The sequence below is a fragment of the Suncus etruscus genome, chromosome 3 (genome assembly GCF_024139225.1).
Source record: "Suncus etruscus isolate mSunEtr1 chromosome 3, mSunEtr1.pri.cur, whole genome shotgun sequence".
NCBI lineage: Eukaryota > Metazoa > Chordata > Mammalia > Eulipotyphla > Soricidae > Suncus > Suncus etruscus.
The window spans coordinates 80,692,594-80,705,235 of record NC_064850.1 but is presented as its reverse complement, the minus strand read 5'-3'; the positions used below and the strand labels follow the sequence as shown (position 1 = coordinate 80,705,235).

The 12,642-nt window shown below is 33.4% G+C and overlaps 1 non-coding gene across 1 annotated transcript; it reads right to left on the bottom strand.

The window, feature by feature from the left end:
* Positions 1-11,550: 11,550 nt before the first annotated feature.
* LOC126005357 (U1 spliceosomal RNA) lies at positions 11,551-11,717 on the bottom strand. Its single transcript, XR_007494482.1, has one exon. It is a non-coding gene; the product is annotated as a U1 spliceosomal RNA (small nuclear RNA).
* Between the last annotated feature and the right edge of the window lie 925 nt (positions 11,718-12,642).

Genomic DNA, 12,642 nt, shown 5'->3' with positions numbered 1-12,642 from the left:
TCCCCCAACCCAGGAACGATTTTTGAGCGCATAGCCGGGAGTAACCCCTGACCGTCAATGGGTGTTGCTGAAAAACAAAAACATAAAAGAACCCCAAAAATCAAAACAAAACAAAACAAAAAGTCTTACTTAGATGTAACTTAGTTCTGTTAAAATATTTAAGAAATATTACTGATAAGGCAAATAACTATATTGTTTTTTTTTTGTTTGTTTGTTTGTTTTGTTTTGTTTTGGAGTCACACCCAGGAGCGCTCAGGGTTTACTCCTGGCTCTATGCTCATAAATTGCTCCTGGCAGGCTCTGGGGACCATATGGGAGCCCGAGATTCGAACCACCGACCTTCCACATGAAAGGCAGACGCTATGCCTCCATGCTATCTCTCAGTCCCCTGCTTTTATTTTTTTATTTTGGGCCACACCCAGTGACCCTTGAATCAAACCATGATCAGTCCTGGGTCAGCCGCATGTAAGGCAAAGGCCCTACCACTACACCATCTTTCAGGCCCCACAACTACATTGTATAAGAAAAAGTGGACAGCAGTGTTTTCACCCAGCTAGAAATGCTTTTATTTGTTTACTGGTGTATGAAATACTTATGCTTTATCTAATAAGTGGTATTTCCCCCTAAACAAGAAATCTCTGTCTGTGGAGCAGTCAGGGTTACCTTGGTGCATGTCTAGTACTAGGAATTGAGCTGACCGATTCACACTTGCCCTGAGAGCTTCTAAATTTCTGAACAATCTTTAAGACTCTCGCTTTAGCACAATTGTTTATTTCCATCCTTGAACGTGGTGCTGGGCTTTGACATAAGGGTGATGTGTTTGTCAATCAGGTCTTGTAAGCCAATGAACAATCTTACAAGTGTTTTAGATATCTCTATGTGAAGTTAAATATGGGACAAGACCATAAATCATAATAGAATTTGAGACCTTTTCTCCTCTTTTTTGTTTGTTTTGGGACCACACCTGGTGACGCTCAGGGGTTACTTCTGGCTATGTGCTCAGAAATCACTCCTGGCTTAGGGGGCCATATGGGACACTGGGGAATCAAACCACAGTCCATCCCAGGCTAGGACGGGCAAGGCAAATGCGCTATGACTAGGGCCCCAACTTTTCTCTTTTAATTACAACTTTAATTTAAAAATTTGGGCTACAATTTCCTTATTATTGTTTCATATTTACAGCACTATAGTTAGTGTGTCAATAACAAGAGTGTCAATAACCCACTAACACTGTTGCAAGATCCCATTCATTTCTCCCTTTACTACACTAGTTTTTGTTCCTCTGGCACCATCTCAGGACTTGTTTCTACCAGGGACATTCATTTCCCTTGTTTTGTGTCTTTAAATTCTGCCTATGAACAAGATCATTCACTGATTGTTTTCATTTCTGACTCATTTCACGATAACCTTAAACTCCATTCAGTCAATCCCCCTTGCAGTTAAAGGATTTAGCTCACAATTTGGGGTTATTTAAAGTTATCCATTGCTTTGTTAAATTTTCTTTACCTAGTTCTTTTATTTAAATTACTAATGAGACAGAATGTCTCATGTGTCTTTTTTCTTTTTTTTTACAACTCTCAAAAGAGATTGTGGATACAAAACATATTTTTTTTATCAAAACTTGAAGGTATAGCATTGGATAAGTTTGGTAGGCACTAGAATGACACAGTGCAGTTGCTTTTTAATTTTCAGTATTTTAAATAACTACCTATTTCCCACCAAAAAAATCTCTTTACTTACCCAAATCTGTTTTTATATCCTAACACCAATTTACAAAATTTCATTTCACTGTACCTTTTTAATACTCTGATTTGTTTGTCTTTCAATACAGGGATGACTCACTGGCAGTGAATAGCTAGAATAGAAATCATGGTGTGTTTCTCTTAAGCACAAGCTACGTGTGGTAAAGCATTTTATATTGTGAAGGAAGATATATTAAATAGAATGTTACATGCCGTGATTTTTTAATACAAAAAATAAGGCTTTCTTTAAGCATAAAGGAAGGAATAAAATTTTAAAGAAAACATATAATGTAGTTGTTACATATTCTTAAAACATTTACTACTGTTGATTTGCTTCCTCAAATCTTTAGACATATAGAAACAAAAATTCAAGTTTTGTATCAGATTTAACTAACTATAGACATTTGTATTAAGAAAATAAAGACATTTTATTTTTAATATTATCAAGCACTGTCATTAGAAATGACAAATTGAATAAAGTCTAATATAGCTAACATTTTTAAATAAGAATACAGAAAACATGAGGGTTTATATACATATATACATACTAAAATTAAAATAGTTCATATTTAATAAGCACTTTCTAATCCAGGGCTTGCTCCTTAGTAAATCCATGAAGAACTAAATTTTCAAGCAGAAAAATATGTTTTTAAAGTTTAAAAATACTTCAAGAAAGAGTTTGATTGTTCATAAAATTAATGTTTATTTCCACATTTTACTATATATCACATTCTGTATTTTAATGCTGTTTTTTTATACATAAAGTTCTCATGAACAGAAATGCTACTTTAATTTTTTGACTAGTATATAGAAAGAACAAAATGTCCTGTAATGATTTTTTAAAAGAAAAATAAATGACACATTGCATATAAAATATCATAAAGTAATATTATGTATTTCTTAAAATGCTAATAAAAATAGCATAGCATATCAATTGTCCATATATTCCACTAGTTAATTGATTAAAACTGAAAAATGTCACATACAGGGACTGGAGTGATAGCATAGAAGTAGGGTGTTTGTGGTCTGAAAATCAAACCCAGGACACAGATTCACACATGCTAGGGTATGCAGTGGTATATAGGAGCAATGATCTAAATTTTATATTTCATTTCCATTTTTAAACTTCCAGAAATTAAAACAGTGACTACACACTTGGTCAGATTGAGATATATTCGTTAATATCAAAAAATTTTATAGTAAAAATGGTCAGTCAATCTTTGGAAAAAAAGTTTGGAAAGAAATATATTGATTTTGTATTTTAACTTAAAGAAGGTCAGTTTAAATGGTTCCTGATTACTTATAATTCATTTTGAACACCTTTTTATAATACCATATTGCTCTCATCATGTAATCCATACCTAGGTAATTGTCACATGCATCTGACCTAAAATATACAATTTGGAGCAGATATTTTTGCCAAGACTGGCAAAATGTAGTATATCTTACCTTTAATTTTATAGTTGAAATTTGATTATGTTAAAAAAGGTAAGATTTTATGTTATTACTATGTATCTTCATAAATAATTTGTCAATAAATTCCAAGGGTAAATGAAGTATACTTGCAAAACCATCGCTTTTATAATAAAATAAAAATTTAGTTAAACCTTGTAAAACTTTTAATATCAAAGTTTTAAAATATATTTCTTTGGTTAATTTTAGTTTCAAACACTTCATTTATTCAAAATAGTCTGAATAAATATGTAATTATTTTTAACTTGTGAAAATGTTTTGTAAAAGCCAAATATGTAAAGTCATTTAATATATTTTATGAACAAAGTTGAAAATTGAAGGAAAGGATTACCAATGCACATTTCCCTCCATTGTTACAGCTGCCAAGTGATTAAATTATGCTAATGAAAGGTAGCGCCTATGAAACCAGCAATGGGCATCATTTTGCAATAAATAGAAACAAAGTCTGTCAATTTAGTACTTGTCAATTTGTGTTCTCAGAAACAACTCTCACAACGAAAATGAGTACAGAGAGCAAAGGTGAAGAATTTACTATTTCAAAATGGTCTTTGTCGGAATATTATTTTGGAGCTCATTGGTAAGGTCAGCTGATGCAGGATTTCAAAGGCAATTAGGAAAAATAAAACTGCACAACATCCCCATGGGCTAGTTTGAAGGTACCTTCGAAAGATGCTCATTTTCTTCCCCCCAATCCTGGTTGCTGCCACATCTTACAGCTGCTTTCTTTTCTTTCTTTCTTTCTTTCTCTTTTTTTTTTTTTTTTTGACAATTCGTCACTCCTGAAAAATGTTTGCAAGCAGTTTGGATAATTTCCAATTCATTCTTGCAGGAAATGAGGATTTGCTTCCTCACTTGGGATACCTGCTGCTAGGTTTATTCACTAATAAGCATGATAAATGTTTTAGCCTTTGATCAGTGCTAATTTAACAAGTAAGCTCCCCAGAAAAAAGTCTTTGAGGCTCAGGGGCTCAAGACAGCACATGAGTTAGAAATATGATTGATTGTGTAGCTGTGAGAAATTTCCATAAAAAAACTTTTATCACAGTCTGTTTGGAACAATTAAATTAAGAAAAAATGAAAGATAGTTACCCTTCAAAGAAGGACAGAGGCATCTTCACAACTTTCAAAAGTTTTGTTTGCTTATTTGTTTCTTGAACCAGTTTAAAATAATTTTTCAAAGAAATGGTCTTTAAAAAATCATCTTACCCACTTTTTCCTCATTCAGCGCAATTATTTTTTATTCCTACTTTATCAGACCTAAAACTGATACTTTAAATGAATTTTCAAATGAGCTCTTTTAGGAAAATTGAATAAATAATATATTTATTGGAAAATAAATTGGGTATCTGATGTTGTTGTATTTAGAATCCACAGAAGCTAAAAAGACTCATAAAATCTAATATGATAATAATGGAAAGCATTGCTTCTGTTAATGAAAACTCATCCACATATCCATTCACTGATCTAAACAACAATAGAGAACAAACACAACCAACGCCAATTTTCTATGGTTCAATCACAAATTTTGAAATGCTCCCCAGTATGAGATTCTGCAGTTCCCTCCTCCCATTACAGGCAGGGGGGTGTTAGAAGAGGGAGATGGGGTGCATTGGTGGTGGAATGTTGCATTGTGAAGGGGGGTGTTCTTTTTGTGACTGAAACCCAACTACACTCATGTTTGTAATCATGTTATTTAAATAAAGGTATTTAAAAAAATCTATATCTTAGATATCAGATAACTCAAGTGTAGATTACCAAACAACTGCTTTCTAAGATTTACATAACTTTAAAAAAAAGAAGTTAAATTGTGTAGATTACCAAACAACTGCTTTCTAAGGCTTACATAACTTCAAAAAAAAAGAAGTTAAGCTGTGGGGCCCGACTATAGCACAGTGGTAGGGTGTTTGTCTTGCACACAGCTAAAACTTGACTGAGCTCCGTTCAATTCCCAGCATCCCATATGGTCTTCTGAGCCAGAAGCGATTTCTGAGCCCAGAGCCAGGACTAACCCCTGAGTGCTGCCGCTGGGTGTGACTCCCCTACAAATAGAAGTTAACCTGTACAGCTGCCTTCTACCATAAATCATTTCTTATATACAGCAAATATGTCTTAAATTTATATATTTATATTTATATATAAATTTCTTATATACAGCAAATGCTATATCTGTATTTACAAGTAGTATTTCAAAGACATCATACTTTTGTTCAATGAAAGATAAGTTAATGATTCATTTTCTTGCACTTCAATATACTTTACAAAATTCTAGCCATGGTTGAAATAATTATACAAATGTAAGTGTGGTTAAATCTAATAATAACTGATAACAATTATTTGTTATTAATATTTGTACAATAGGATGATGTGAAGAGTAATTCTATTTTTAAAGAATCTTAAAGATGGGCCCGGAGAGATAGCACAGTGGCATTTGCCTTGCAAGCAGCCGATCCAGGACCAAAGGTGGTTGGTTCGAATCCCGGTGTCCCATATGGTCCCCCGTGCCTGCCAGGAGCTATTTCTGAGTAGACAGCCAGGAGTGACCCCTGAGCACCGCCGGGTGTGGCCCAAAAACCAAAAAAAAAAAAAAAAAAGAATCTTAAAGATAAAGTTGAGCAGAAAATTAAGTGTGACTACATGCTCAAGATATTATGCTATATAGTTCAAAATATTAAATCAGAATAGATGTAATTAATATATATGCATATTTTTGAATGTTGTGAAAGTTTAACAACAGAATGAGTGATTGCCTTATGGAATAAAGTAGGGAAGGAAAAAATTGATAAAGACAGAACTGAAAAAAAATTCACTTGCATTTGTACTGCCTTAATTTCAGAAAGACAATGACAATTACTTTCATTAAATTAATGTTAGTGTACATGAATTGTTTTCTAGTGTTTTCTATAATTTCAAAATATTGCAAAATATGCTAGTTTATGCAACAGTTTTTAGAACTGGAGAAATATCTGTGAAATTAAGGCAATGCTTTAATATTTCTCAGTTACTTGATGTATTTAGTATATTTTTCCTCTGGGAGGTGTGTGGCAGGAATATATGTCATTTGCTTTTAAATATTGTTTGTGTTTATTATACTTGTCATCTGTAAATATTATATAGATGTGAGTTTTCATATTTATGTAGAAAATTTGGTAATACTGTATCCAAAGTATAGCTAAGGAACAAGAAAACTAGATTAGAAAACATTTTAGGATGATTATTTTCCCTCTTCTTGTCTACAGATAGTTTTTAAGTTTGTATCAACAGCACTTTGGAAAACTCATAGACAATAATAATCATCATGTAAACAGGAACAAAACCATTATTACAAATTGAATACATGCTCCATTTTAATATTCTACTCTCAATTTGTATTTCATCCTTAGTATAAATGTATTATACTAATACTCTTAGCAGCCTTGCCTCCTGCTCTCTCTGTTCACTGAGATTTGTGTAGGTTTCTCTCTCTCTCTCTCTCTCTCTCTCTCTCTCTCTCTCTCTCTATCTCTCTCTCTCTCTCTCTCTCTCTCTCATTTCTGGCACCTCAATTACAACCATTCTTGCCACTCTGTCGGATTGCTTCTAATTTTCTTTCTTCATTTCTGAAATACTTATAAGCAAGTTCAAGTCCTTTATACTTTTCAACATTTTAGCTGATTTCTAAGAATTATGTTTTCTTTTTATTCTACCTAGAACATTTATATTTTCTGCTACTGGATTCAGTTAAAATATTAAAGAAGATATTATTAATTACCTATTTAAAATGTCTCTTCTCCACAATAAAAATAAATAAATAAAAACATCTTTTCTTGTCATAAAGTGTACTTTACAGTAAATATTTAAAAAATGCTTTGCCAATCATTTTTCTAGTCTATTATGTAATCTTTGCTTTACTTCCTGAGTTATTTTTCTCTTCCTATCATCTTTTTTTATTTTTCAATGTACTTTAAATTGTCAGATATTTTATAATACACAGAAATAGTTCCTTGGTCTAGAAATTTTCTTCAGGAGTCAGACAAATAGTACAGCTAGAATGGTACTTGATTTTTAGATAGCCAACCTAGGTTCAATATTGGCACCAAATAAGGTTCATTAAGTCTCATCATAATGATCTCAGAGTAAAGAGCTGGGGTATCCCATAAGCAATGCTGAGTATGCCCCAAAATAAACAACAGAAATAAACTTTCTCTTAAAATTGTCATATGAAATGAACCTCTATATCAGGGATGGCAAACAAGTTGGACACAAAGAGCCAAAATTTTAACCTGTGAGAGTCAGAGAGCCACACCACGCAGTGACTTGCCAAAACAGACAAACGCTCACACAAAAGCATCTAATTTTAACAATAATATATTAAACACACATTGCATTTTGCCATTTTGAGTGAGGGTAGAAATCCTGCAGTGATGGTGAGGGTGTGCTGCGTCCTCCACACTAAGAACTAACGGCCAGATGTGACACCACATGTGACACACGGTCTCCTACCCCACCCTCCCTCCTCGCTGGCCCGTGCAGTTGTTTCTGAGGGATGGGAGAGGGGAGGATGCTGCTTGGGGGCGGGACTCCGCGCTCAGAGATCTCTCCTCAGAGGTCCCTCCTCAGAAGCAGCAGAACAAAATCCAAACTTGGCAAAGAGCCACAGGATACAAAATCATGATGAGTCAAAGAGCCGCATTCATTTTGTCCCGGAGCCGCATGCGGCTCGAGTGCCGCGTGTTCGCCACCCCTGCTCTATATAAGTCACCATTTATCACCAAACATAAATATACACATAATCATAAATATCAGAAGTTGAGGAATCACATATACAAGCATGTATGCAACTATGGATATAATATATTACAAACAGACACATATAAAATTATGCACATTAAAACATTTGAGTAAAAATGCACTTGCTTGATTAATTTTTCTTACAAAATTGCTGTACAAAGTAGGAGCTTGATAAATATTTTCTTTTTAATATAATGGGTAATAAAGTAGATAAATACAATTCTAGCTATGCAGTTATAGGTTGCAAAATATTTTACACAGTAATTTTCATCTTAAAATGATTTATTATAATGGGATTTAAGTTCTCCAGTAAGAATTATAATTTTATCTCTGAATTATAATAGCTTTCCAATTGCTAGAGGGCTGGAACATATTTAACCTCACAGACCCCTTAGTATAAGCCTTTCACACTTTGCATGAGTCAAAGTAGAAAGACACAAGAGATTCATTAAATGAACACTTTTCATATGTGTCCTGGGATCCTCTTGAGAAGCTTAGCGCCAAGGTGGCTAATCCTGTTGTAAGAGCTCATTGACACCAGATGCTGCAATTGAGATGCATTTCCAAAGGTTAATGAATTATAAACATGACTATAAATAGCAGCATGTTTTCCTTCAGCAACCAGTTTTTCTATAGCAGGAAGACTTCATATCAGAACTTTCTAGTGGAACAAGTCTGTAAAGGAATTTTTTTGGAGTCTAGGGAGACTTTCAAATCAAGAATGTGAGGTGAAGTGAGCTTATTTTGTAGTAATGATAAATTACTGACGGTGACGCTGGTAAAGATTTCCCATACTAAGATCTTTATTCACCTTGAAAACACGTAGGGATTTGCATTGCAATGCTCCAGTCCTTTAAATGTATCATCTCTATTTCTCAGTTGATTCATGCTAAGCAAAAAGTGTAAAGTAGTGATTGACAAACTTAAAGAGCTCTTAGAATCGCTGGAGGGGGTTGTTATTACACTACGTAGGAAGAGATCAATTGAGGGGTTATTCTTAATGTTTTTGAATGAGCAGGTCTTCAATAGGCTACAAGGTATCTCACTTCAACCAAAATTCCTAATATTCTAAATGATACAGATTATAGAGCTTGGTCACAGATTTGATTTTGTGGGTTTTTTTTGTTTTATTTTGTTTTTGTTGTTGTTGTTGTTGTTGTGTGTATTTTTTTTATGAACATGTCTTACAGATACTGTGGTCCATTGCACTATATTCTGAGGAATATTTTGAAATTCAGAAGTCAACCTAAATCGCTGAAAAATAGGAAGACAATGTGAATCTGAGGAATTAGAGAATATAACCATAGTAGCTGATTGTTATTCCACAACAGAAAAGTCACTTTGAAGCAATCAAATTTCTCAAAAATATTCTATTGTCCAAATGGAATGGGATCTGCTACCATGTTTTTTTAAATATGTTTAGCAAACATGAAAAATAAATACAGAGTTATCATCTGAGCAGGAATTCACAGGACTGATATTTTTTAGGGAGTAGTTCTAACACTTGCATGTATTGCTAAAACAGAGCATATTGTTCTTACCCCAAAGTTCCTGGAAATTAATATATTGAGGTTCATTTATAGTCTAAAATTTTCAGGTTATACTAATGCTACTAGTTATGATTAACTCTGAGCTTATTCTGTGAAGAAGATATTCAGTGACACTCTCTAGATAAAGCAGTTTTTTGGTATGTCAAATCTGACAAATTATCTTAGAGCTATCATCTTATTAGTTCTAAGTTAAACAGGAATTACTGGTTAGAACCATAGGGATGCATAAAAATGAAATAGATATGACATAGTAACAAATTCTGTGAGCTCATTTTTTTGTTTAAATATAATTGCTTTATTTAAGCACTGTGGTTACAGAACTGTTCAGTTTGTTTTCAGTATAGAATGAATGCCACATTTTACCAGTGCACATTTCCCACGAATAATGCTCTCCATTTCCTTCCCACTTCCACTATCACCTGTCTCTGTGGTAGGCATTTCTCTCTTTGCTTTTTAATATTGCAGTTTGCAGTATTGTTAGTGAAGGGATGACATACATGCCACTTTATCACCTTTCAGCACCCAGATCTTGTCCAGAGTGATCAGTTCTACTATCATTGTCAAAATAAAGCATTGTCCATTCTAACCATGCTCACCAATGTTTGTGGCAAGCTGAGTACCATGAACTGCTACTGGTCCTCCTGATCCCTATCTCTCTTGTCTCTGGATATTATTACCATACTGTCCTGTTTTTTTTTATATCCCACACATGAGTGAGATTTTTTATTCTATTATTCTATAATATATTATTACATTAATATATTGTATTATTCTATTACATTCTCCCTCTGACTAATTTCACTCAACATAATAATCTCCATGTTCATTCTGTAAAAACAAATTCATTTCTTGATGTATCCTAATGGTTGCATAGTATTCCATTATGCAGATTGTTATTTGTGTGTGTGTGTCTGTGTGTGTGTGTGTGTGTGTGTGTGTGTGTTTTCCTGGAGTGGTATTGCTATCTCATAAGGAAGCTCAATTTGATTTTTTTTTAGGAATATCTTTATTGTTTTCCACAAAAGTTGGACTAGTTTGCATTCCCACCAATAGTGAATGCGAGCCCCTTTTTCTCCACATTTATGTCAGCACTGGTTGTTCTTGTTCTTTGTGCTGTGTGCCAGTTTCTGTGCCGTAAGATGATAATTATTTTGTTTTGCATCTTCCTCATGATTAGTGATGTGGAGTAATTTTCTTGTGCCTCTTGGTCATCTGTATTTCTTCTTTAAGGAAATGACTGTTCATTTTCTGAATTTTGGATTGGGTTTGAGGTTATATTTTATTAAAATCTGGCAGTACATTGAACATATTAATTATTAATCTTTTATCATATAGGCAGTGGGTGAATAGTTTTTCCCATTCTGTGAGTAGCATTTTAGCCTAATCACTGTTTTTTTTAAAGTTCAGTAGCTTCTAAGTTTAATTTAGTACTATTTGTTTATCTTTGCTTCCACTTGTTTGCATAGACGCCTTGAATATGCCTTTAGTCTAAATGTCCTGGAGTATTTGCCTATATATTCCTGTTTGTAAATTATGCTTTCAGGTCTCATCTCATGGTTTTTAATCTATTTTGATTTGATCTTTACGCATGGTGTTAAAGAGAGGTCTGAGTTCCATTTTTGCATGTAGTTGACCAGTTATCCTAATACCATTTGCTGAAGAGACTTACCATGGCCATCTTTGCTTCTTGCTCCTCTATCAAAGATGGATTGTTGTCTGGGTGTCATTATTTGAATATTAAAGTCTATTCCATTATTCTAGCTTTATACTAATGTTATGCTGCTTTAAAGAACGTTGCATTATAGTAAAATTTAAAGTTATTTAAAGTGATGATGCCTCGCATTTTCTTTTTTCTAAGGATTGTTTTAGTTATTTGTGGATGTTTATTGTTCCCAATGAATTTTAATAGTGTTTATCCATTTCTTTAAAAAATGTCATGGGTAACCTTTGCGGTATTGAATTGTCTGTACAATGTTTTGGAATTACTGCCATTTTTTTCTTTTTTCTTTTTTTTGTATAGGGTGAGAGCACGCACACAGTCCCCCACTATCATTATCAAATTGTGCAGTCGAGTATCCCACATTTGGGGACATCACAGGGGTCAGCATGCCGGGAGTGCAATGGACGAGCTTCACCCTGGGGAACCCATTTCCTGATCATGGAATCTCCTATGCCAGGTAAGTATGGAATTATTGCCATTTTAATGATGTTAAACCTCCCAATTCATAGGCAGCATATATGTTTTCATTTTCTGTGTCCTCTATTTCTTTGAAGCAATGTTTTGTAGTTTTCTTCGTATGGGTCTTTCACCTATTTAGTTAAGTTGACACCACATCAATTTATCTTTTGTGATACAATTTTGGATGCTATTTTTCTTAATTTCTCTTTCATTAAATTTTTTTATTAAAAAGGCCATGAATTCCTGCATGTTAATTTTATAGCATGCCAGTTTACTATACAAAACCATTATTTCTAGAACTTTTTAGGTAAAATCTTTAGATTTTTTAAATTTAGTATCATGTCATCTGTTAATAATAAGTGCTTGATTTCTTCCATTCCCATGTGAATGACCTTGATATCTTTCTCTTGCTGATTGCTATAGCTTGCAGCTCCAGAATAGAGTGGTGAGAGTGGGAAACCGTTTTATTCTGCCAAATTATAGAGGAAAGGCTCTTATTATTACATATTGAATATAATATTTTCCATGAGCTGTTGTTATATAGCCTTGAAAAATTGAGACAAGTTCTTTCCATTCCTATCTTGTTGATATTTTTATCATGACCTGGTGTTGGATCTTGTTAAATGCTTTCTCTGCATCTATTTATATGATTATATGATTTTTATTTTTCCTGTGTTGGTTCAATGTACTTTATTAATTAACTTTAGTATATTAAACTATCCTTGAAACTTTGGAATGAGTCCTACTTGGTCATGGAATATAACCTTCTTGATGAGTTGTATCAGATTGGCTAGAATTTTGCTGAGGATCTTTGCATCTGTTTTCATTAGGATATTGGTCATAGTTCACTTTTTTTTGTGGAATCTGTCTGCTATTGGAATTTGGGTAAAGCTAGTTTCATAGAAGCTCTATGGGGATATTTATGTTTCTT